Source organism: Lissotriton helveticus, chromosome 1_1 (assembly GCF_964261635.1).
Source record: "Lissotriton helveticus chromosome 1_1, aLisHel1.1, whole genome shotgun sequence".
Taxonomy (NCBI): domain Eukaryota; kingdom Metazoa; phylum Chordata; class Amphibia; order Caudata; family Salamandridae; genus Lissotriton; species Lissotriton helveticus.
The window spans coordinates 1197025548-1197049768 of record NC_136057.1 but is presented as its reverse complement, the minus strand read 5'-3'; positions in this window follow the sequence as shown (position 1 = coordinate 1197049768).

The following is a 24221-nucleotide window of genomic DNA, read 5'->3' as shown; positions in this document are numbered from 1 at the left end:
TGATTCCCGTCTGTCTACCAGTTTTCATCCCGAGACTGATGGACAGACGGAAAGAGTGAATCAGGAATTGGAGCAATATTTGCGCCTGTTTTTGATGGATCATGAGGGAGAATGGCCAAGCTTAATTTGGGCTGCAGAATTTTCTTACACCAATGCAACACATTCTTCCACTGGGTATTCCCCTTTTTATTTAAACTCTGGAAGGCATCCAAACACCTTAGTGGGTAAACAAAAGAGTGAGGTTCCAGGTGTAGAAGAGGTGGTACAGGAATTACAAGAGGCTTACAAGCTAGCGACTGACAATTTGATTCAGGCAAAGAGTTCCTATAATAAACAAGCTGATAAAAAGAGATGTGCTAGTCCCATTTATGAACCTGGAGAGAAGGTGTGGATTTCGACTCGAAATATGCGCCTTAAAGGAAATCGAATATTTCAGCCTCGATTTGTAGGACCTTTTCTAGTGGAGAGAATAGTGAATCCAGTGAGTGTAAAGATAAAACTTCCACCTAGATTAAAATTGCACCCAGTATTTCATTTATCTCTATTGAAGAGAAATCCTATTAGTTTGAGAATGAAAGGTCCACCAACTTCAGTTCAGAATCAATCTTTGGAGGAGTTTGAAGTGAAGAGAATTTTGGATTCAAAACTCAAGAGAGGGAAGTTCTTCTACTTGGTAGATTGGAAAGGTTATGGCCCGGAGGAGAGAACTTGGGAACCAGTAGACAATGTGCACGCCCCCAGATTGCTGAAAGAATTCCATAGGTTACATCCTAGTAAACCAAAAGGGGTTGAGAAGGTGGTCTTGGTGGGAGGTACTGTCAGGAGTGAAGGCATCAGACTAGCACCTAAGTGGAGCACACGCCTACTTAGACCATTGCACACATTTTCCCTGTATGGAAGACTACGTAGAGTCATTTCCTTGACTCTAGTTTGCCTGTTGTTGAGTTTACTTTCGGGTGCTCGGCCGCAGAATTCCAAGATGGCCGCCACCCGATCAATGCGGAGGTTAGCGGTCTAGTTTTTACTCACGAGCGATCGCAGCTGTGAAAGTTCTAGCTCGCAAGCTCTGCTACGCACTTCAACGGAAAATCTGAGAGGATAACAGCGTTTACCAAGAGCTCTGTTATGACCTGAAATTTTGACGATTTTGGAACTCGTTTGGGCAAGAAGCTGGACAGCTAAGTCACTTGAGTTTAATGATTAATTTGTGCAGAGATTTGAAAACTATAGGAAGTGAGTTATCTATTCTTTGACAGATTTGGCAATAGTTGTTAAAAGACCATAGAAATTACCTGAATACTGAAAGGAGTGAATAAGTAAAGGATAAGAGTAGAGTCTACAGTAAAGTTCCTGAAAGTTGAGGATAGAGATATAAGTAAAGAGATACTAATAAGAGGCTATAGAAGAGTTCCTGGAAGTTTATGGACAGAATAAAAACATAAGATAAGTAAAGAGTCTATAGTTAAGTACTATTCGGCAATAATGAGTAGCGATTAGCTTGGTCTTTAAGTCCTACCCATTGAGAAGGAAAATTTGCAGAACCAAGACCTAACAAGATCAAAGACAGCAGAGAATGTAGATATAATTATATATATATATATATATAATTGTACATACCATCACATGACCTGGTCATCTTCGCTGCAAGACAAAGATAAAAGAAGGCTATCAATTAGCTATTCTACCACAGTCTAAGGACAAGAACTGCAAATATGCAAAGAAGAGTAAAACACATGGTTCAGGTGTAGCAAGGTAATTAGAGTACTATGGGGAGGTAGGGAATATTTAGTGGCAGAGGTTTCATGTTATTTGTATTTCAGAATTCTACAAGACAGCAAGACACCAAACCACAATAGAATATAGTAAGGTCCAGAAATATTCGATCTGCACAATCAAGAGAGCTGCTAAACCCTGTGGATGACAGGTACACATAAGTAATAGAGTTAAGATAGGGAGCAGAAGGTTAATTACAGTGATTGCATGACTGTGTTTGTTGCAGGGTTCTACACAAGAAGAAAATAGAATCCGGTCAGAAGAACTAGAAGCAGTGCAGTCTCTCTTTCTCATTCCAACTCCCCTTTCCCCCTCTCTCCTAATTGTGAGTGTGAATACTCGCAGGAAGGGAAGTTGGGAATTGAGGAATTTACATCGTCTCTTGTGGAAGCTACAGTTTGGACAGGCACTTGACATCCTTTGCACTCTTTAACAATGAATGGGCTGTGGAGGCACAGTCCTCAAGTGGTTCTACTCTTATGTAACCAACCGCTCCCAAATTGTGAAAATGGGCAATGCGTTCCGTAGACCAGTCGATGTACATCAAGGCTCAATCCTCCCCCAACTCTCTCTAGCCTGTAACTCCAACTACAATGTGTGATTCTCAGAAAAGATGGTATTCTCTTTCACCTTTATGCTGACAACACTCAAATATACAAGAAAATCTCTTCTACTGAAGCCCTTACCCTCCTTTCAATCATGCTCCTAAAAATGCAAAACTGGAAGTCCAACCATCATCTAAAACTCAACCCAACTAAGACAGAATTTCTTCACATTCAAAAGCAAAAACCCCAGCACAGGAATGGATGGCAAACTTTCCCATTCCTGGACGGCGACCATGCCATTATCCCGAGTGTTAGATCCCTTTGTATCACCCGTGACAATCATCCAAAGGTGCGCAACACCAACTCAGACAGCTGTGGGGCATCAGACAACTGATCCCAGAACACGACCTCAATACAGTGGTGTAGTCTCTCATCCTTTCTAGACTAGATTACGGAATTGCACTTCTCTCAGGCATTCCCAAAGTTCATGTAGTCCCACTGAGAGCAACTCTACATGCATCAGTGTGCTTCGAGTTAGGTCTAAAGAAATGTGACCACAACCCTCTGATAGCTTCCCATTGAAGGTCAGGCCCACTTAAAGACCGCCTGCATTACCCACAGAGCACTGCACTCATATTCACCCTCTTATCTAAGTGAGAAACTGAAAATCTCTGGAGCAAATAGGGGTTACAGAAATACCCAATTCCTGCTCTTGGAATCTGCCACCTTCAGTCAAGAATGGTATATGAGCCAATCATTGTCTGGTAGTGCCAAGAGCATCTGAAACTCCTTACCTCCCTCCCTTCACCTAACAACCTGCATAGCCATCATCAAAAAGGAGCTCAAGCTCCTCCTATTTGAAAAACACCTGGGTTATTCACCAGCGACCATACCTAAATGCTTTATCCAATAGACGAGCTACCTACAGTGTCCTCCTACCATCTTAATCAATGCTTGAACTGTGTACATTTCTTGGCCAACGGCTGCATCTGTCCTGGTCACAGCTTCCTATGCAAAATGTTTGAACGTAATTACTGTAACTGTACCTTGCTGTACCCTTGTATCATGCTACTACTGTAAAGCACTCTGATGCCTTCGGGCAATGTCCAAGCTATATAAAATTTCATAACTAAAATAAATTGCTACATGTAACATTAAAATAATCTTGTATATCGACCAACAGGACTGCTCGATCCATTTATAGATTCCTTCTTGGACGTTGCTACATTATTGAGAGGCTCGTCTGGATATTTTCTCATGAACTGTTTGAGACGAAACGTGGCCATCATATGGCAATGTCCCGAAGTTCAAAGGTTCAGATAAGTTTAACCTAGGCACACCTTTAGTGGGTCAGTTGTACACCCGCTACACAGCTCCAGGTAAGATGGTCTCAAATAGAGACCAGCTCCCTGCACATCTTTGAAGAAATGTAGTTGATTAAAATGGTGGCCGTAGAGATGGACATTGGTTGGAGGCTCTAAGATGGCAGTTTTACAGTTGAATACTGGGAATGGATAAGAAGACATATATACCTCACTTAATATGTGCAACAGATGAGATTTGCAACCTTCAATAAACATTTAAGAGACTCAAGTGTCAGGGAGACAAAATGAATCATGCCTTGAATGGCTACCATGAGAGTAACAAATAAACAAAAAGATTTCACAAAAACGTAAGATGTAAATTCAAGTGCTAGAAAGTCAAATGGGCATTCGGCTTTTATTCCGCTCTCCTACCCCATAAATGTGGTTTCTGTTGACAGAGGTGCTGAAAATGAAAGCAGATGCCAAATTCTTTCAGAAGGATAAGATTAGACCGTGAAGAAGTCAAGATAGTGGCCCAAAAGCAGTATGTTAGTTGGACATCCAAGGATGGCAGTCTTACAATTGAATATCGGAGATGGGAAGAAAAAATATCACTTTCACTTACACTGTCAGCAAAAGAAGAGAAAGGTGCCCATATATGGCAGTTGTCAAATAAATGCAATGCAGATTAAGGTGCTAGGAAGCCTAATACGTCCTGCGCTGAAGGCTAAAATGCTTTGTTTGTTGTGCACTGTGTAAACTGCTGCTTGGTGTGGCAATCTTGTGGTCTAACGTTCAAGGCAAAGGTATGAGAGACACATACAGAGGCAGGTTGCACAGGGACGTAGCCGAGATAATATGTGTGCATGTGAGCATGGCTGTGTTTCCATGCATTAGTAATGACAAAGCCAGTGGGCTTGGATTTAATGTGTTACCATATGCAATCGCAGGCTTTCACAAACGCACACAGACTATTTGGCAATTGTACTGGATAATCTGTTGCATGGTGAAGCACCCTTGTGGAATACAGAACAGGACAGATTGAGGAGACATAGATAGAGGTAGGTTGCACAGGGGCGGAGCACAAATAGCATTTGTGGTGCAAATGTTTGCTTATGCTAGCACAGTAAATCCAAACCTATCTGCTTTGCCTTTGCTTTTTCCTTGATATGAGCAGAATGCAGTAGGAATCATACAGAATAACTTGAGAGCGATTTAATGGTGATAGAAGGAAGGCATCAGGACATCAGGTATTGTGGGTTCTTGTAGTGGTCTAGTTTGGGATGGCAAGCATTCGTGTTTATGTTTAGAAGCGAGTTAGTGGTAATAAGGGAGAGGAAACATATATAAATAGTTGTTCTACTTTGCATTGAGAGATAGCCTTGGAGGGTATGAAGGTGGGGATAGCAGGGACCCTGATATCTTTATGTTTTACAGGGGTCTACCTGAATCACCTTCCATTGTTGGTCTTGTGGTAACGTTTCAAGGAAGGTAGATGATTGCTCGTAGAGGAAACAGTCATCCAATACTATAGATGGTTTAATCATATGTAATTAAAAGATTTACTGATTAAAGTGTTGGTTTTGTTTTTTATGTGTAATGCTGGGAGCCTCTCTTGGAAAATTGGCCAATTGTGGAAGTTCGGTCATGCAAAACGTTCTATAGTTTTAATTTATGTTTTAATTCAAAAACATAATCCTGTGTATGTTTGTCTAGTTTTTAAAAGGCACATATCAGAGCTATATTTGGATTCTTAACATATTGGCTGAATTAAAACACTTAGAAAAACTAATTGATTGTTGTCCTTTCGCTGGAGGTGGGCAGATAATGAACTGCCTAAGGAGTGATCATTGACAAAGATGAGTTCGGTGACTGCAATTTTTTGGTTAATAACAAAACAAAGGACAAACTAGCTCTGTGCCCACTTAAGAGAATAGTTTTACAGAGTTGGCAAACAACAGAAGTCCATGAATCTCTGAAGCTTGCCACCTTGCCATTAACATAACTTCTAGTGCAAGAGCTCTTTCATGCAAAAAAATTCTTGCACAGGCACATTTGTCCCTAAAATTGAGTTTTGCTGTGAAATTTTAATGTGAAAGTATATTTTCGTGGGGCATCTGACTAGATATTGTCTAAACTTCACGATATTATCAAGTTGGCAAAGTGTAGAGGTAATATTCTAAATGTTGGCTCTTGCCAACTGCACCAACTTTATGTTGAAGAAAAGCTATTTAAATAATCTGTGTCCCTTCACAAACATGTGTTCGCTCAGAATTCCAGGATCCAGATCATACTTAGGGGCACATGCATCATTCATAGGTTTTGCAATTCTTAATTTGCAAAAATTACCGAATCGCAAATTAAGAATTGCAAAATGCTATGCATCATTTTTTTCACTATTTATTTGAGAATCGGTAAAAATCGCAATTTTTACCGAATCTCAAATAAATAGCCAATTCCAAAGTGCATTTTCGCAATTCCCATTGATTCCTATGGGCCGAAAGGCCCATAGGAGTCAATGGGAAGGCATTTAAGAATTCGCAATTTGTTGATGCATTCCACGGGTGCAGGGGGGGGGGGTCCAAAGGCCCCCCCCCCTGCACCCCTGAAATGTATTTGAAAGTGCATGTTTCACACACACATGTCCTAAGGACATGTGTGTCTGTAACATGACAGTTTAAAAAATTAATTTTTTTCATTTTTGAAAGATTTTCGCAAATTAACACGAGGGTCAACCTCGTGTTAATTTGCACTTCCAATTTCATAATTCGCATTTTTTTTTAAATTGATGCATTGCATTTAAGGAATCGCACAAATGCGATTCCTTAAATGCATTCGCATTTTTTAGAAATGCAAAAAAATGCGAATTAAGAAAAAAAGTCCCAAAAACGTATTTAGGAAGTGCAAACGGACGAATTTACCGATTCGCACCGTTTGCACTTCCTAAATAGGTTGATGCATGTGCCCCTTAGTTCCTTCATGAAATAGGTATTAAAAAAGGATTACTGTGAGCTAAGTGAATACCTCATGCATGTCAATCAGAAATAGCTGTTGTACTAATACACATACAATACTGGGTGCATTTAATTATTAAGGTGCAATGAATAACATTAGTAGATGAATTGCTTCCACAATGTTTTACGATCAGTGGCACTTTCTCAGATTTAGGAAACTTCACCTCTGGGAATTTAAACCTGACTGGTCTCACTACACGACAGGATTTCTACTGCAGGATGTCCAGTGGTTTATATATGCTGCAGCAGGAAATCGCTTTAGAACTGTGGTGGCCTCAAATCCTCTCACACACACAAGAGCACAGGGAAGTGTTTGAGACCGTGTTGGTAGTGGTGATGAGCTGGAAGCCCAGAATAGGAGACTGGTTGGTAGGTGAAGGGATAGGGATTGACGAATTTGTAGGCCAATGCGGTTTTAGGACTTTGCCTCGCTTGGGGTCTCAGTGCATGGGTTGGAGAAATGTCCAGTGGCAGCTCCTCCATTTGAGCGGAGGAGCGTCGCCCCACTTAATTGCCCCAGAGAACGAAAAATAAATAGTAATGAAGTTGACTCATTGCCATTTTATTTTCCAGATGTGTGCTGTCTGCATGGTTTAAAGTGCCATGTCCCTTTGGCTGCCCATCTTGTGACGGATAGCATGATATGCGCATTATAAACTCGAGAGCCTACACAAGCCTCCAGTGTCCTTGGGAGCAGCGAGAGAGGCTGCTCCCAGCAATCAGGGTACTGCTCACATGCAGCGCCAGGATTGGTTAACCCCAGCTGGATGTAACGAACTGTGAGGAGGAGATGACCGGTGCGAGGAGGACGTGTCACATGAAAATGTGGTAAGTACCTCTTTAGGTCGAGCCTGAGTCAGCATGCATGCGCTGCTCAGCGAGACTGCTGTAGTGGAGTATGGAGGAGAAGCGCCGCCCATTCTCCGCCCATGTGTGTTATAGGCTTGTATCACTGTCCTTTATAAATGCTGGCATCCGTTTCTTAAAGAGGCGTGCTAGTCCCGTCTTACTCACACGTTGTCTTCCTTTGTAACCCCCATGTCTACTGGCTCCTTTATTTCGGTTGTTCCACTGTAGTGTTATTTAGTCTTGTAAGCACTACACTATTTTCTTTATTGAGCTTCTCTTACTGCAGGCACAACATGCTCTGCTTACATTCAGCATGCCATGCCTGCTTTCCAGTGCCCTAACTGGACTAAACACGCTGTCTGAAGTTTCAAGACTCTAACTAGAGAAACGTGCCATCCAAATTAAATTTGAACTGAATGATAACAATCAATCTAGCAATTCTAAACAATCAAAAATGGCTGTCATAACATCTAAAAACCAAACTGAGTTTTCCGATTAGGTGACTGAGTGAGGATATAAAAGCGAAACTGCACGCACAAAGATGGCCGCTGTGCTAGTTGACCTTTGGCAGGCTTAAAAATGAGGTTTGAAAAACTGCATGTCAAAAGATGGCCGGCGTTTGCCAAACAATGTTAACATATAAAAACACACTAAAAGATGGCCACGATGTCAAAAAGATTGGTGTATTGACGACCGGCACACAGGAGGGACAGGTAATACGAGCGATATCTCTAGGCTACATGTGACTGAAAATTGACATTAAGGTGATAGAATGTTTATAACTTGCAGGCAGAATATGGTCAACTACTTCACCTTGAGACGTGCAGCACCCCGCGCATGAACGCGCTTAATTGAGAGCAGGTATGTCTCTTGAACCGCGATGAGGACAGGAGAATTTTTAAATATAACGGAAGGGAACAAACTTCAAATTACTCCGTTTTGTTGGTTACAGCTACCGAACAGGCAGCGAGAGAGACAGATAACTGATAAGGGTGCCAACACATGGATGAAGATCCGAGAAGGTATGCTTAAACAATGCTTTTGCGAACGAGCTCCTGAGCTTACTGAGAATTAAAAACAAAGGTCCTTATGTATATATTTTACATTGTAGATAAAGACACAGATGAAGTAGCGAGCAAAAAGTACAACTGTGGACCGGCGAAATGCTGGAATACAGGTAAAAATAGTGACATAAAAGAATGGAGGCGAGAAGAGGGGGGGCAACTGAGAATTAAAATTGAGTACTAAAACAGAATTCTTTTTGTTTTACATACACTTTGTAGATAATCAAAAGAGACAGAGCCCTGATGAGAACCCAAAAAGTGACGGAATTGGGTTTGAAACGCGTCAGCATTTAAAACAGAAATGCATTAAGTTGCTGTATATTGAATGATAAATGCTTTTGTGTTTACTTTGTCCTTTGGGTATAAATTTAATCGGAGAACATCTTGTGAAAATGAATTCATTGTGGATAAAAGCCGCTGCGAAATGTGTAATGTATATATATGTATTGTGGAACTTTGATGTATTTGTACAGTTAATTTATGTAGAAAGTGTCAAATGTGTTAATGTGTTGTGTTTTTTTCAAACATGAAATACCTAAAAATAATGAAATAAAAATTAAAAAGGTATGAAGTGGATATACCGAACAAACTATATAGTAATTTTGGTTTGTTTTTCTCAACTGTGAGGAGTGAAAGAAATGTGAGGTTGGCAATCTTTTTTGTGCATGCTTTCTGTTTTAAAGCAGCCGGGACAATCGCGGCCACTTCTTTGAAACGCAATTACTTCTGCCTTTACTCTACTCCTCGAACAATTCTACCCATAAAATTAGTGAGGACAACAAGCACGCTATGATACCTTGGGCCAAGTTTGCGCTACATAAATTTGCAAAGTAATATACAGGCACTGCCAGATGCATAAATGCATGTTAGGAGGCGAGTAGATTTATCTACGTGCCTGCACATGTGTAATAGTCCTTGGTGTGTGTCTTAGTTACGAAGAATACAGGCCACCTGCAATCACGACATGGCAGAATAATACTCATAGCTCAGTGCTGTGACAGATTTTCAGAGCCCCTCCCTTGCACAAAGGCACAAGCCATGGTGAAAGGGAAACAGCAGCCACGGACAGTCATCAAATGTATGTTTTATATTGCATTATGATAGCTGTAAAGATGCAGTGAAAATACATCCGACACAGAGATGTGATAACTATTCCGAAGACAGTGGAACGCCTCAGGGGTGTGAAATCGACAGCAATTTATAGCACACTTCCTCTCATTAAGGTGTCAAATGATGGGAACTCTTAAAGCCATCTGTGTTTTTTATTTTTGCAGGATGAAAGTTAATGTGAACGTGGCATGAAGATGTGTCCTAGTATGTGCCTTGCCACCTCCGAAGTCTGAAGAATTGTGCTATGTCCGTGGATTCCCTAAGTGGCAGCTCGTGTGATCCTGGGCAAATGACATCCTCTTCGTGAGCGTCATTCATCTTACACCATCCCATTTAGGATGCCTAGGGATGGAATAATTGCTGCCGTGAAACATTGTAGAAATAATTCTATAAAATGAGCGTTCTCTTCATCGGGAAACAATAGGAAAGACATTAAGGCAAAGATACTTGAACATGGGCTCCCCGTGGCACCTATCTTGTGTGTGGCCAAGATATGCTCTTGAGCACTGCATCGCCATTTGGACTGTCTGCCATCTGAGTACAGTGTGCAAAAAATGGGAAGGAAGTCTAAACCTCCAGGCAAGGTCTACCGCCCATCCCCCTCCCCTGCCTTGTGCAGCCCAGACATTAATTAGGAATTGGACATGAGAGAGGAGTTTCTTTGGAAGGCGGGGGGTCTCATGACCCCCCGGCCGTATTTATTAAAACATGAAAACAAATAAAAAAAAAAAAAATAAACAATATTTACACAATCATTTATGCAGAAAAAACACAATCGACATTTGATTTCAATCCATGTAGACAGGTATCCAAGGGCTAACCTTAACATATTTCTAATACAAAATATTTCCTTTCCGAATCTAACATTTTAGGATCATAATCACACATTTATTAATTTTTCTGCATATCCTATTTTTGGGCCTACGGCAAGGTCGCTAACCGGTGTCAAATCCTTATCAAACAGCCACAACCTCATGTCTGAGTGTGCATGCGAAGAGGGCCTGTTTACCGAGAGGGTACTTACCCCACTCCCGGTTACCCCCGTACGCTCCATGAACTCCATTAACCAAAAAGGGGGCCCTTGCACTCTGCGCCATTTAATGATGTCATAGTGCATGTGTGGGGTGGCCAACCAGCCTAAGGAAAGGGTGACTCCCCCCTCCCCCGCACCCATTCAATGAACCGGATGTACTGCCCCTGGAGTTCTAGGAGGGACCACTTGTCCCTCCCCCTGGGTGATCCCATTCAAGAATGGCACCACCCCCTAAGGACCTTAAATTGACTGCTCACCAATCATGACCTTACCGCCACAGGCCAGCATAGTTGCCGACTATCTGGCCCCCCTAACCACCTACTCTGCAAAGTCATGCCCAGACCTAAAACCCCCTAGCCATGCCAAGATGTTCTCTAAAAATAAGTAATTGCCCGCACTAGTCAGGTGAACCCCATTTTGTAAGAAGAACGGTTCCCCCGACACACCCATGTGGTATGTTTTGCAATTGAGGTGACCGAAACAATTTCTCCAATTTGTTGTTGATCCTCTTTACCGAGTGATTCAACGCTTTCACTGAATCCCCGCCCCTCCATCTGAGTCTAGGAATTATCTGGGACCAAACAATGGTGCTGCCCTGGAATGTTTTAGCTAACCAACCTACCCCTGAGATTATCTCTTCTATCAGGACCCTTTTGTTTAGTTTTACCAGGTCGGTTCTGCCTAAATGTAAGATAACAACCACGGGTGGCGGGGTGTGTCTGTTGAGCAACTCCATAACAAACCCTCTCAACTGACTTAGGCAGAGCACCCCTACCCTGAAAGGAGACCCTGAAACCTCCCTTCTCTGCCCTCCGTCTGTAATTACAGGTAAAAAACACAGATTTAACACGTTTCACATAAGAATGCCCAATAACCCATACAACTTATGTCTCCTTTTCCAGTGCCTGGGTCCGCCGTGATGAAGATACTTGCTGGTGATGTGTTGACGGCAGTTTTCGCCCTGCGTGACAGGTTCGGTAAACTGAAATATAAGCAAACAAACAAGACAGGCATCAGCGTAATTGTTCAGCCACCCTCACAACATGTGCAGCCGCACATAATGCTTATTCCAAATTCTCTTTACACTGCTATTGTGTAACCCTCTAGCCGTTGCTTCAGTGGCAGCCCCTATACGGAACAAATGTGTCCCAAAATCCTTAGGATTTAAGCCTGCCTTGTCAATTGTCATAACTAACACTCTCTTGAATTGGAACCCGGTAAGTGGGGAACCGTCTGCATGCATCAATAATGCCCCCTAGCTCGCCTACTCTCTGATTGAGGAAGGCTTCCATGTGCATCTCTGGGCAGCATGGATTAGTTCGCAACCGATGGAGTACTCACCGCAGGCTTCCTGATCAGTCTCCGATTTGGTGATGGTAATTAACAGTGTATCACCTACTATCCTTGTGTACTCAAACTGGAGTCCACCTAGCAGGTCCTGCTTATTGCTAGCCACCAGCTCCCCTGCCCGGAACGCCCCGTAAAAGGCTAGTGTAAAGGCCGCCCTGAACAACAGCACTTCCCCAGGTGAACTGCAGATGCCACACAGGGCATTTAATAGCGATGCCAGCCGCTCTAAACCTATTGGTTGCCTCATGTCTGTAACGGTCGCTTGGAGGCGACGCCACCCCTTCAGCGCCTTTCTTACAATGAACCTATTCGTGGGATCTTTGGTACTCCTAATCTGTGCAAAGAAAGAGACAGCTGCCACGTGCCGGCTGGCCGTCTGCTGCAGAGCGCCCCCCCAAAAAAGTGCCATAAGACAAAAACGCCCCTTCGTATGCGGTTCTGGTCCTGGGAGCTAAGCTAGCTGCCACGAGGTTCTGTAGCTGGGGGCACCAATCTGCCAGAGCTTTGCTGGGAATTGTGCAGGCGTCGCCTCTGCGGATGGTAGATGTTCCCTGAATCCCTGCATCTTAAAGCGAGAGAGTGCGTCAGCTGCATTCTTTAACACCCCTGGGACATGTTTGGCCCTAAACTGTATGTTAAGCTTCATGCATACCAGCACTATTTCTTTCAGTAGGCACAATATCATTTTACACGGTGCCGCTTGTTGATTGATACATTCCACCACTGTCATGTTATCCGACCAGAAAATCACAGATTGATTACGCAACTGATTCGGCTAAACCATCAGTTTGGAAATAGTTCCAGGAAACCTATATTAGTTGTCAGACCACTCTCTTCCCACCATACCGGCCACTTTTGTGCCACCCACTCGTTGCCAAGTATGGCGCCAAATCCCACACTGCCCGCAACGTCAGTCCATAAACCCAACTCTGCTGACGTAGTGGGTGGACCAGGCCACACTACCCTGCCGTTGAAGCCCTCCAGAAATGCGATCCAAATCCGCATGTCCTGGCGGACCTCGGCCGGCAGTCTCGTGTGATGGTGCTTCTCCCGCAGACTGCAAGATTGAGCGGGAGAATGGTCACGCCATGGGTATCACTCTCAGTGCGAAGTTCAACTGACCCAAGACCTGCTGTAGCTAATGTAGTGTCACCTTGTCCTTGGCCAAACATTGCTGAAGGGCTGCTCTAAATTTCGTGATTTTTGTCTTCAGGTAACCTAAAACAACCCTCAACTGAATCCAATTCAATGCCTAAGAATTCCAATGTGGTTGCTGGTCCCACCATCTTTCCCGGTGCCAGCGGGACCACAAAAGCCCGCATGAGCACGCAAAATTCCTGCAACGCCCACGCACACTCCTGAGAGCCCGCCGACCCGAGAAAGAGAAAGTCATCCAGGTAATGCATGACCTGTTGATGTCCAGTCCTCTGCCTAAAAACCCATTCCAAAAAAGAACTGAATTACTCAAATTAGGCACAGGAAACAGAACAACCCATGGGTATACACTTATCCATATAGAATTTTCCTTGGAATGAGAACCCCAGTAGATGTTGATCTAAAGGATGCACCGGTAGTAGCCGGAAAGCGGACTCAATGTCCAACTTTGCCAACCAGGCTCCCGGTCCCAAAGTCCTCAAGATCTCCACCGCCTGGTCAAAGGAAGCATACTTAATGCTACAAATGCCTTCATTGATGGTGTCATTTAGTGATGTGCCCCTAGGTGCGGACAGATTATGAGTCAGCCTGAACTCCCCCTTATCCTTCTTTGGCACCACGCCGAGAGGTGAGCAAACAAAATTGTGGACAGGTGTATGATCTAAAGGACCCGCTATCCTGCCTAGGTGCAGTTCCTTTGCAATCTTTGTCGCTGCCACCTCTGGGTTGTTCCTAACAGATAATTGATTCCTACACTCTGCCGACCCAGTGTAGCCCACTGCTGGGATCCTAAAGCCATGCAAAAAACCTTCTTGTAACATCCTAGCAGAAGCATGGTCTGGGTACCTGTTCAGCCAAGGAGTCATAGCCAGAACGTCAATGGGTAAATGCGACACCAGCCGTACTCTCTCCCTATTCCTGTTTCTTTCTTCCCCTGTTTCCAGAGGCGTTACCTTTATTGCGGCATGTTGTTTCTAGGTGGGATGGTTGATTACAAATGGAACATGCGTGTCTGAACTTGCATGTGCCTTGTGCCCTGGTGCATGTTCGCTTATTAAAATCCCAGCACACCCCTTTTCACCCCACATTGGTCCCTGCCCTAGGGGCCGCGCCCCCGCCCTGTGCCGGCCGAAAGGGCTGTTGGGGTTTCTGGGGGTAACTTCTGTTCCAACTCTGCCCCGCTTCACCAGGCTGTCCAGCTGTAAACTGTCCATACCATGAAATGGAATCCACCTGATCCCAGGAAAGTGCGGAGTTAAACTCTTTAGCCTTCCGAAAATTCATGTCATAGTCTTTCCATCCATCCCCCCCATATTTATCATGGAAAGTTGTGATCCTACTCTGGTAACATGCCATCTCTGCCTGCAAATTAGGGGACCGCTCGGCTGTAATCGGTATAAACACTGAGAAGGCTCTAATCCAGTTGTTCAATGTCTCTTCCACCCTGAATCTCGCCATCCCTGTCCGCCATTCGCTAGGTGACATCCAATCCTTCTACTTCCCAGCATACTCCATTTCCCTTTTATCCATAAGCAGAGAAAACATATTGACATATTTGCCCGCCCAAATTAAATCCTTCACTTCTTGTGTCACATGCTGAGCCAAATGTTCCCTCCTGGAGGGTACCGTACCCTCGCCCAGCTCTGGCAATGCCACTTCCTTACCAATTTCCCTGGCACGCGTTGGTTCTACAATCTTCTCACTTCCGGGATTGAAGCCTGTACACGCCGCTTGTGGAGGAATAGGCGTAGTAGGCCCCCCGCTACTCGGGGCAGTCATGATCCTTTGCGACCATCTAATGTGCTTCTGCCAGAGGATCCTCCCCCACCTCCTTCGCACCTACTGAAGATGGTAACATTCCCCCTATCCCTAGCCAAGGGAGAACTGCCCCTATCTGAGCCGCTAGCTCTGGTGGGACCTGACCAACCCCTACAGGTGCTGCGTCCGGAACGGGGGCTGCTGGGCTTGGGACAAGACTCCCTGGGACTGGCACGGGGGTAAGCGTGGGTACCACTGGGACCTCTGCTGGGACCACCGGAGGCACTAAGCTTGGTGTTGGGACAGGTGTGGCAGGAGCCGGTGTTACAGGTACGATTGCCGGGACCACCGCTGGGACCACCAGAGGCACTGAGCTTGGTGCTGGGACCGTTGCACCAGGTGCCGGTGTTATAGGTATCATTACCGGGATTTGTGGAGTAGGTACAGGGATGACCGGCAGCGCCTGCCCCACTTTAGGGCCCCCCCTTCTTGGCTCTGGCCCGCTTGGGTAGTGGGTCCAATTCCCCTCTGGACTGCGGGGGTACTATCGTTGACCTGGGTTTCCGAGATGACCCCGCCTGATCATCCAACCTCTGCCTGAGGTCCGCCACGCTTTTTCCTATCTGATCAACTTGCCCCCATCGCCTGTTCATTGATGCCATACTACGCATCATACCCTGCAGCATATGTTCCATGTGGGAACGTTTGGCGCCACGTCAACTGGCCATCTTCTCTCCCTCGCAACTGCTGAGCCACTGATACCTGTGCCAACCCTAGAACACAATGTGTCCCTGCAACCACCAGGGCCTTTACCTGCACCAAGTTGGAGGTACACAGACCGGCCGTAAGAACCACGCAACTGGGACCGTGCCACCCCAGCTAGTCTGGGTTTTGGGCGAGCGTACTACAGCCCGGCGTCCCACCAGAAGCAGTGAAGTGCAGGCCTGCCTGTGTCCCCTGATAGCGTTGTCCACCGCGTCGCTCCCCGTCGTCTCAGTAGGCAGTGCCCCCGTAAAATGAAGTCCTACGATAAAAAACAAGATTAGCATATAGTACTGCCACACTAAAAAAACAGTAAACTGTTCAACCTTACACCTGTGTACTCCCAGAATTATTCACTCAAAATAAAGGGAGTATGTTGATCACATGCAAGCGAATAACCTCCAAAATCTAAGTAGCCAAGCCCTTCACATGAGCATCAGCTAAATTACGTAAGCGTTTAACAAACACGAGAACATCCAAAACTCTTAAACCTTGAGTGCCTTTGCACACCCTTAATTTTCCAAAAATGTGTTTATCAAAACATTGCCATGCAACAGTCCTTTGTTTGCCAGCTCACATTTAAAATATCGCCAGCAATAGAAATCGCTTTCAAAATGAGCCTTGCTGTGCCTCTGTGGCCCCCCTTTCTGCCCCCTTCGTGCGAATATTAAAAAAATTCCACAGCCCTGGTGCTTCCCACGTGGTCTCCTATCCATGTAATAACCGGGCCCGACCCTGCTTCGCCTCAAAAACCAAGCGTTTACTCTGTAGGCTGCCTAACTCCCGCTTTTGAGAGGATTACGGGAGAAATTGCCCCCGCTCGGCCCGGGCCCTGCGTGCGCAACTACCTCACCGTGTTAAAAGGGGTTTACTACGCTCCGGTCCGTGAAAAACTCACACTGCTCGGATCACCTCAGTGCAGCTGGCCTACACCCTCTGGCGGGGAGACATGGGCTGCGATGGTGAGTTAGCGCTGCTGTGCCGATTCTCGCTCTCCTGCCACGCTCCTCACCAGGATTCTTCAGCGCTCTACCTGTAGAGGGGAGTAAAAAATAGGCTTGAAGCTCCCGCCGTGCTTTTCTTTAACCTGCAAGACAAAAGAGAAAAAAGGTCACAGCCTCGAGAGGCTGGGGGGCAAAGGCAGGCTGGGAAGCGTGGGAACAAGAGAATGACTCCCGCGCTCCCTTGCCTTTTAAACCCTCAAAGGCAGACCAGCTACAACTGGTCTGCCCCTTGGCTCCCCCCCTTTGACCCGGAAGCGATTCTATCGCTTCCGGGTCACCTGGGGGAGCCGCGCACCAATCGGGGGTGAGGCGCGCCGGCCACGTCATCAGAAGCGGGGGGGGTGCGCCCCAGCCCGGTTGTTTTAGCAATGGGAAGGGGGGGGCAGCGCCCCACCATACGTGCGGGAGGCCGATGCGGCCCTCCCCTTTCCTATAGAGCTGCTGGGTCACGCAGAGTCTGTGAGGTGAGCAACCTGCAGCTGGGAAAGGTTGTGCCGAGCAACTACAATATGATGCAGTGCACTGTGTACACTGGGGAGAAAGGGTAAAACACTTTGTGCATGGGTAGAAGTAGGTATAAGACACAAACCCGGAACGCTGAATAGTGCACATAGAAGACATTGCAGCAGATTTAAGCATTGTGAAAATAATTTATCCTAGCAATATTGAGTGACCGCATACCCCGTTCCTGTCACGGCTGCGACCGTGCAAACGGATGGGAAGGAGTGGCCACTCTTCCAATCCTGAAAGGTGGTGTAGGTGGTAAGTGGAGTGGGATGGTATATGAGAGAGAAATGTTTGGGGAAATCTGGTAGCCCCTTTCAGATGTTGTGACTGCAAAGACAGCAAACTGCAAAGGCCTCTCACAGTCAGGGGCAGACCAAGCTACCTTTAGTCCAGAACATGCACCCCTTGCTGAAAAATTATTACTGAGTCTGCATCACAATTGCAGTATAAATGCAGTTAGTCGAGAACCTGAAGGCAGCAGAGAACCTCCAGGTATTGTGGTGTCCAGGGGCATTCTGCAGCAGTCTCGCGCCTACACGCTCAGCTTCGGGAAATACAGCATCTGTAGTGAAAGCGAAACATTAAAGATCTGCTATAGCTTGGCTCGAATATGAGTGTCCTATAACAGCCGATCTAGAGCGTGTCCTAGAACCAGTCTAGAACAATCGGCGACAGCAGGTCATGCAGCACTTAGGGTAGACTCTGCAGTTATTGCTTCACGTAACAGCTGCATGTAGTATAATGGCTGCAGCTCCTGCTGCGGGGGGAGGGGCCTAAAAAACTGCAGCTCTTGTTGCAAGGTGGCAGCATAAAGGCTCTGTAAAGTCAAGAAGCAGCCATGTCCCTACTGCAATCAGCCAAGATGCTGCAGTTCAATCTGAGGCCAGTCTACAATCTGCGGGTTTTGCTTTAGTTATCTTTAAGTTTCCCGAGGGAACAACAGACCGACAGTGAGATGCTGCAATGTGAACTCCCTATTGTCAGTGGTCGCTGCACACGAGAATACGCAGTAATGTGCGATAATATCCAGCATAGATGTAACTGTATTATGTGCCTTTTAAAAAATGTCTTACACCCTTTTCCCGCCCTTCTAAACGCCACTGGAAATGTCACCAACTCGTGGAAATCAACCTACTACCTTGTGAAGCAATTTGGTGGAATAGAGATTATTTCCTATTTTCCATATGACCTGAGAAGATCCTCTGCCATTAAAAGGAGATGAAGAGTAAAGTAATGTGGATGTGAGCCCATCCTATTTACTAACCAAATCCCGAAATCAGGGAGATTGATTTGCCCCTCAAACTTAAGTTTCACCCAGCAAAATCAGCAGATTTAGCCCAACTGTAAAAGTCCTATTAGCGGAAAGAGTAGTTAAAATGATCGAACCTGTGTTTCAAAAAGGCTTTTGACAAAAAAGCGTGTATATTAACATTTTGTAAGCAAGCTCTTAACAGTGGTAGCATAAACGTTGACAACATGGGCTACAAAGGAGACACACTGTATCGAGATTATGTTGACAATTTCCATCAGTTTAAAAATTGAAAATTTTTACAGCTTTGATCGCTTCTGAATTGCCTGGCCTCTGACAGTCTGCTTGTGTACCTGACTCGAATATGAAACCCTGACTTAAGCTCTGTTGACACGAGAAAAAACACCAGGAACTTGGAAGAAAGTTTCTAGGAACAGCTTCATCATCTGCACATAAATATTATGTTCTCTTTCGAGACATGTCTTATGGGGGGACACAGTTTTAAAGTACAGGCCATGTTTATTGACATTACAGTTTTAGTAAGTGTACATCGACCCTAGGAATAGAATCCACATGTGCTGTAAGCAAAGGAATGAAAGGCAGATTGCGATTGGGTGGTCACTCTGGGATATTTGGCAAAAAAATGTGTTTAGAAATGAAACTACAAGTTTACGTTTAAAGCTCTTTGTATCCAGAGCGGATTATAAATGGATTAATGTGGAAAAATAAGGAAAAAAGGACCACCAGAGGCCGTAAAAGGACAGTGTAATCGAAGGATTTTACTGTAAACAATGTAACACGTGTGTGTGCGTGCTCATGAGCAGCAGGTGCCTACAATGTAAACTTCTTCTTCCTTATTTAGTCAATATGTGGGCCCGATTTACCCAAACTATACGCCATTACAAATTACAAAGTAGTGTAAAGTGTCGTGAAAGAGTGTAATGTCTTGGAAGAGGACCTTTCCGCTGCTGTGCGCCATTATATCTGGGGGGCATAAGATGGGAAATAAATAGGTGGATCCCCGCAAATACCTGCAGTTTTAGATGCACAGCAAATTCTACAAAGATAATCAGATCAGTGTTTTGCGCCAAAAAAGCAATATGTAGTGGAGAGTATGTGGCATAACGGCTAGGGCGATAGAACTCAAATCTGGGGAACTGGGTACGAGTCTCGGCAAAGACGCGCAACATCCTGTGATTCTGGGAAAATCACTTAATCTCCCCGTGCCTAACAAAAACAAGAATTGGCATAGCCAATAGGTCTCGCCTTTGGGACCCTATAAGTAAACAAAAACTGAAGTATAAGACTTGCGGCAGAGTAGGTGGATGATGTGTGAGGATAGTAGTGCTGTGGTGTTGGTTCTTGGGCTGGCTTGGCGGTGGTTTGAAGTTTGCAATTCGTGTGTATTATGTGGGGCTCCGAGGGCATCAGGATTGTGGGAGATCTCTGTGGGGAGGTGCGCATACTGGGGTAGGGGGTTGCAGGACGGGAGTTGTGGTGTTTACCACAGGCTTGGTGCTGGGTTGAGCATACAAAAGGATCAGTCTGGGCACAGTGGGGTTGATTCCACGGGGTGGGTGCGAGTGGCTGTGAAGTGTGGTGGGGTTTGTTGTGGGGAGGCGAAGGGCTTGAGGGGGGTGTTGCTGGTGAGGGAGGACGGTGCCTCGGGATGCGGGATGAATTTTGGGGACTTTCAAGTTGGTCAACGGGGGCCCTCGGGGCAACCGTAAGCAAATGCGGGGACTTAGGGGGAAGCGAGGTGGACCTGCTGACTTTGGAGCGGCTCAACATACGGCAATACTGCGCAGATGATTTTGTCTTTTCGGAGTGCCACAGCCTGGGTGTTTGGCCTAGGGTGACGTACAGAGGATCTGGAGGAGGGTTACAATACGGAGTTCGGTTTAGGTGGCAGTTGGGTTAAGGGGTAGTCAGAGGCACGCCAGTCAGAGCGGCGAGGGAGGGGGGCTGCTGTGTAAGTGACATCAGACATGGAAAGCGGCTGTTGAAGCGGCCCATGGAGTTGCACAGAGGATCGGGAGAAGGGTTTCAATGCAGAGTTGAGTTTAGGTGGCAATCGGATTAAGGGGTAGTCAGAATTGCGCCAGTGGGACTAGCGAGGGAGGGGGTCTGCTGTGTAAGCGGCTGAGGACATGGCGTGCGGTGCCATTCTGAAGCGGCCCATGGAGTTCGAGGCCCTGCTTAGCCCGCAGTCCCAGTCCCCCAAGCGCTGAAGGTGCGCCCCGCTGCCGGGGTCTCCAGGGGGACATTCCCCGCTGTGGTGTGGTCTGATGTCCCACAGCCAGGAACAACCTCAGGCAACACCACTGCCTCTGCCTTTCATTATGGAGCGACGCCTCAGGTGCTGCAGTCCCTTCTAAACAGGGCAGTCATCTGTAATGTGACTTATTTTGTTCCCATGCAGCGACTGTGCCAAACTAGCTGTTTGAGAGAGCTTGGTGGGAGGGGGTGCAAACATGGAGTGCAGGCTGCTAATTAAACAAATGTGGTTGCGAAAGTGAAAGCAACTGCGCTGGTTTAATTAGTAACCTGATCCTGGAATGCAGCTGGCAGACTGCGTGCTGCTGCTGCTCCGGTCAGTCCCGAGGCCCATAGTCCATGGGAGTGAAGGTTTACAGAGAAGGTGGGACATACCCCTGCCTATGGCCATTTGCGTGCTTTCATTTTTTAAAGGCACACGCAATGGGTAATAAAATGTGTGGGTGTGAATTAACTCACATGGAGAAGTCTGTAGGAAGGTGGGAGTGCTTACAAGAAGCTTCTCCATAGAGTAGCGCATGCGCGCTGCGCTAGGCTCGACCTAATGAATGTTCCCTCATGTAACGCAGCTGGTGCTCGTGTAAAGCGCTCTGATACCCGATACCTTCGGGTCAAGTTTGCGCTTTGTAAAACTCTGGGGAGAAAAAAAAACTCCCTCAAGCAGTGGCAAACTTTAAGAAATGTTTTTATTTCCCCAAACCTTTCACATACTGCATGGGTGCAGCACTGTACAGCACACCTCCATTGTATGGAATGTGCACATGGTTTTGTACTAACCGTCTATGCTTCCAGTGCAAATCCCATATTGGACATCTCACTCACACCTCTGCACAATAATGCAAAGATTTTGTGTGGCGCTAGCTGCATGTTTTTGCACCAGAGCATGGGATGACAGCAGCAGCAAACCATTTTAATAAATGTGGCTCTGCTCCAACATAATACTCTTGAACAACACATAACAGCAACTTTGGTTGCTGCACTGAATTGAATTAACATAAATAATTCTGCCCCACAGCAAGTAGACTGTTGAATACAACGGTTTGAATGCAAATGACATTCAAGGACTCACTCAAAAGGACTCACTCAGCTCTTCACTCTACAGAGGTAGATCAGCTAGGTACCTTTGAGTTGACAGATCATAACACTTGTTCTAACAGTACTTAGAAGTGTTACGGCGGGATTTCTGATCTATTGCTATAGATCTAGATCCCAACTCAGGTCGACTGAACCGTTGATACCTGTCATAGAGTAAAAGGCAATCCACTACTAGGTCAATCAGTTAAGGACTTTCACCACTCTAAAGAACCACTTACTACGAATAAGTTTTAAAAGTTTATTATAAAGCCAAAGTTAACTGGAGATACAAACATCTCAAAATAAGGTTCAAAAGATATACTGGTATCAATACAAACATACATTTTCTAAATTCTCTTAGTCGGCAGAAGAATATTACCAAAACCAATTCAAAAATCATCAGAGTTGCAAGAATAGACACAAGCTGTAACTTGTGAGTCATTTACAGAAAGGAAGAAAATCCAGATTAGACTGTCCCTACACTAGACTAAGTGACATCCCTACTTAGTAAAATCTTAACCTTAAAAGGTGTCAGCCGTGGTGACTTCCAAAGAAGATCACTCACTTCCCTTAGTCTTCGTTGTGAATCGGTGTCTCGCTGTTATCCTATCTGCCTACCCATCCGCTCTCTTAGGTTCCTCAGACCATCTGCCCTAACTCCACCCAGGGGTGCTGTCCCTAATACAAAAATCACATTTACAATAGAAACGCCCTTTAGAGACGCCCCTCACGTGGTGTCGGTTCTGGCATTTTCCATGCTGATACTCCTCTGGGCCCATCGTTAGCGTTGACCTTGCTTCTCAGGCTCTTCTCCGGCAGGACGGTACCCCCCAGGAAATTCCTGAAGCCTCCTCCAGGCCTGTTCCATGACTCCCTGAACAAAACTCTATTCATCACTCTCTTGATTGGAACCCCCTCGCACCTGCAAACAGACACTTGTACAGTGGGCCCCAAATTCCGGCCTCCACCGTATCTTCTAAGTCGTAAACCTTCGAGCAGGCTCCGCAATTTATGCTTAACATGACCTTTCTCTAACTAACACATGCAGATCAAAAGAAATGACCTTTTCTATTCAGGCCTATTAGAATTACATGAAACGGGCCTGTGCACTCTGTAAACCTTATTAATTTCTTAGTCTAAACAGTGTTCTAACTTATTACACACAATGGTTATATGAAACACTTCTATCAAACATATATTTCAGTTCTATGATCAATAATACTTTGAATTACAACAACATTAAAAAACCATATCATGTGAGAGTGTAACAGCACCTTTCATTCTCTGTGAACTGCCATGTGGCCTACACATTTCTACGTTTAGCAGTATTACATTCTCCTCTACCACAGCCACATAACATGGGATTTCAACATCATTCTAACATCTCTACACACTTCTACATTAGCTTTTCACACTGATATATGCATTCTATTTTAATTAAACACTCTTATGTATTTTCTCTCTATAAATTCGACACTCTTATGTAATCTTTACTAAACTGATGCAACGTGCTTGTAAATATGGTGCACTTCTATTTTTTCTCAATTTACGCTCTCTCAGTTCCCCCCTTTGATGACTTTTAGTAGTCATCACCATCCCAACACCATCCCTGAGGTATGAACTGAATCAGACAGAACTCGTTGCAGTACTCTCTCGTTTCATCATCTCTAGAGCCCTCAGACTCCCGTACTGATTATCCTGCATCGCAGCTAATCTCATCTCCTGCTCTCTCATGGATCTCTGCAACCTATTTGATCTATACCATTGGTACAGCCGCACCAATCCCCACAAGGTGATTATACAAATCACTATTATGATGATAGGTTTCAGTATGTACCAAATGAAACCCTTTCTTAGGTTGGCAAACCAACCTCCAACTTTACCCATTCCATGACCTACTTTTTCCCACACATTTACCTGTGTCAAATCCTCAATCTCATGATGAATTTCAGTGATGTTCCGTATATACTTTTCTAGAGGTTTTGAGTTGTCTGGAATGTAAGTACAACATTCCTGAACCTTCAAAGCCTTACAGACTCCTCCCTCTTTGGCTAACAGAACGTCTAGAGCAAGTCGGTTCTGAAGAACCATTGCCCTTATCGATTGCATCTCTCCCTCCACCAGCATTAATGATCTAGCGGTACTGGCGGACAACCTATCTACAACTGTTGCCAATCTTCTAATCTTGACATCATTCAGTACTATCCCTAAAAGAGGAAACATAGCACCAAATACGTCTCCAACTACCTCCTCATAGCTTACATCCCTTCTTCCTCTAGCTTGAGTTCCTCCCTCTATAATTTCTAGATCCTTAGCATACCAATTATCCGGTAGTTTCACGTATGCATTTCTTCCACAAACAAAATATACATTCGGGATCACCTGCATTCCCT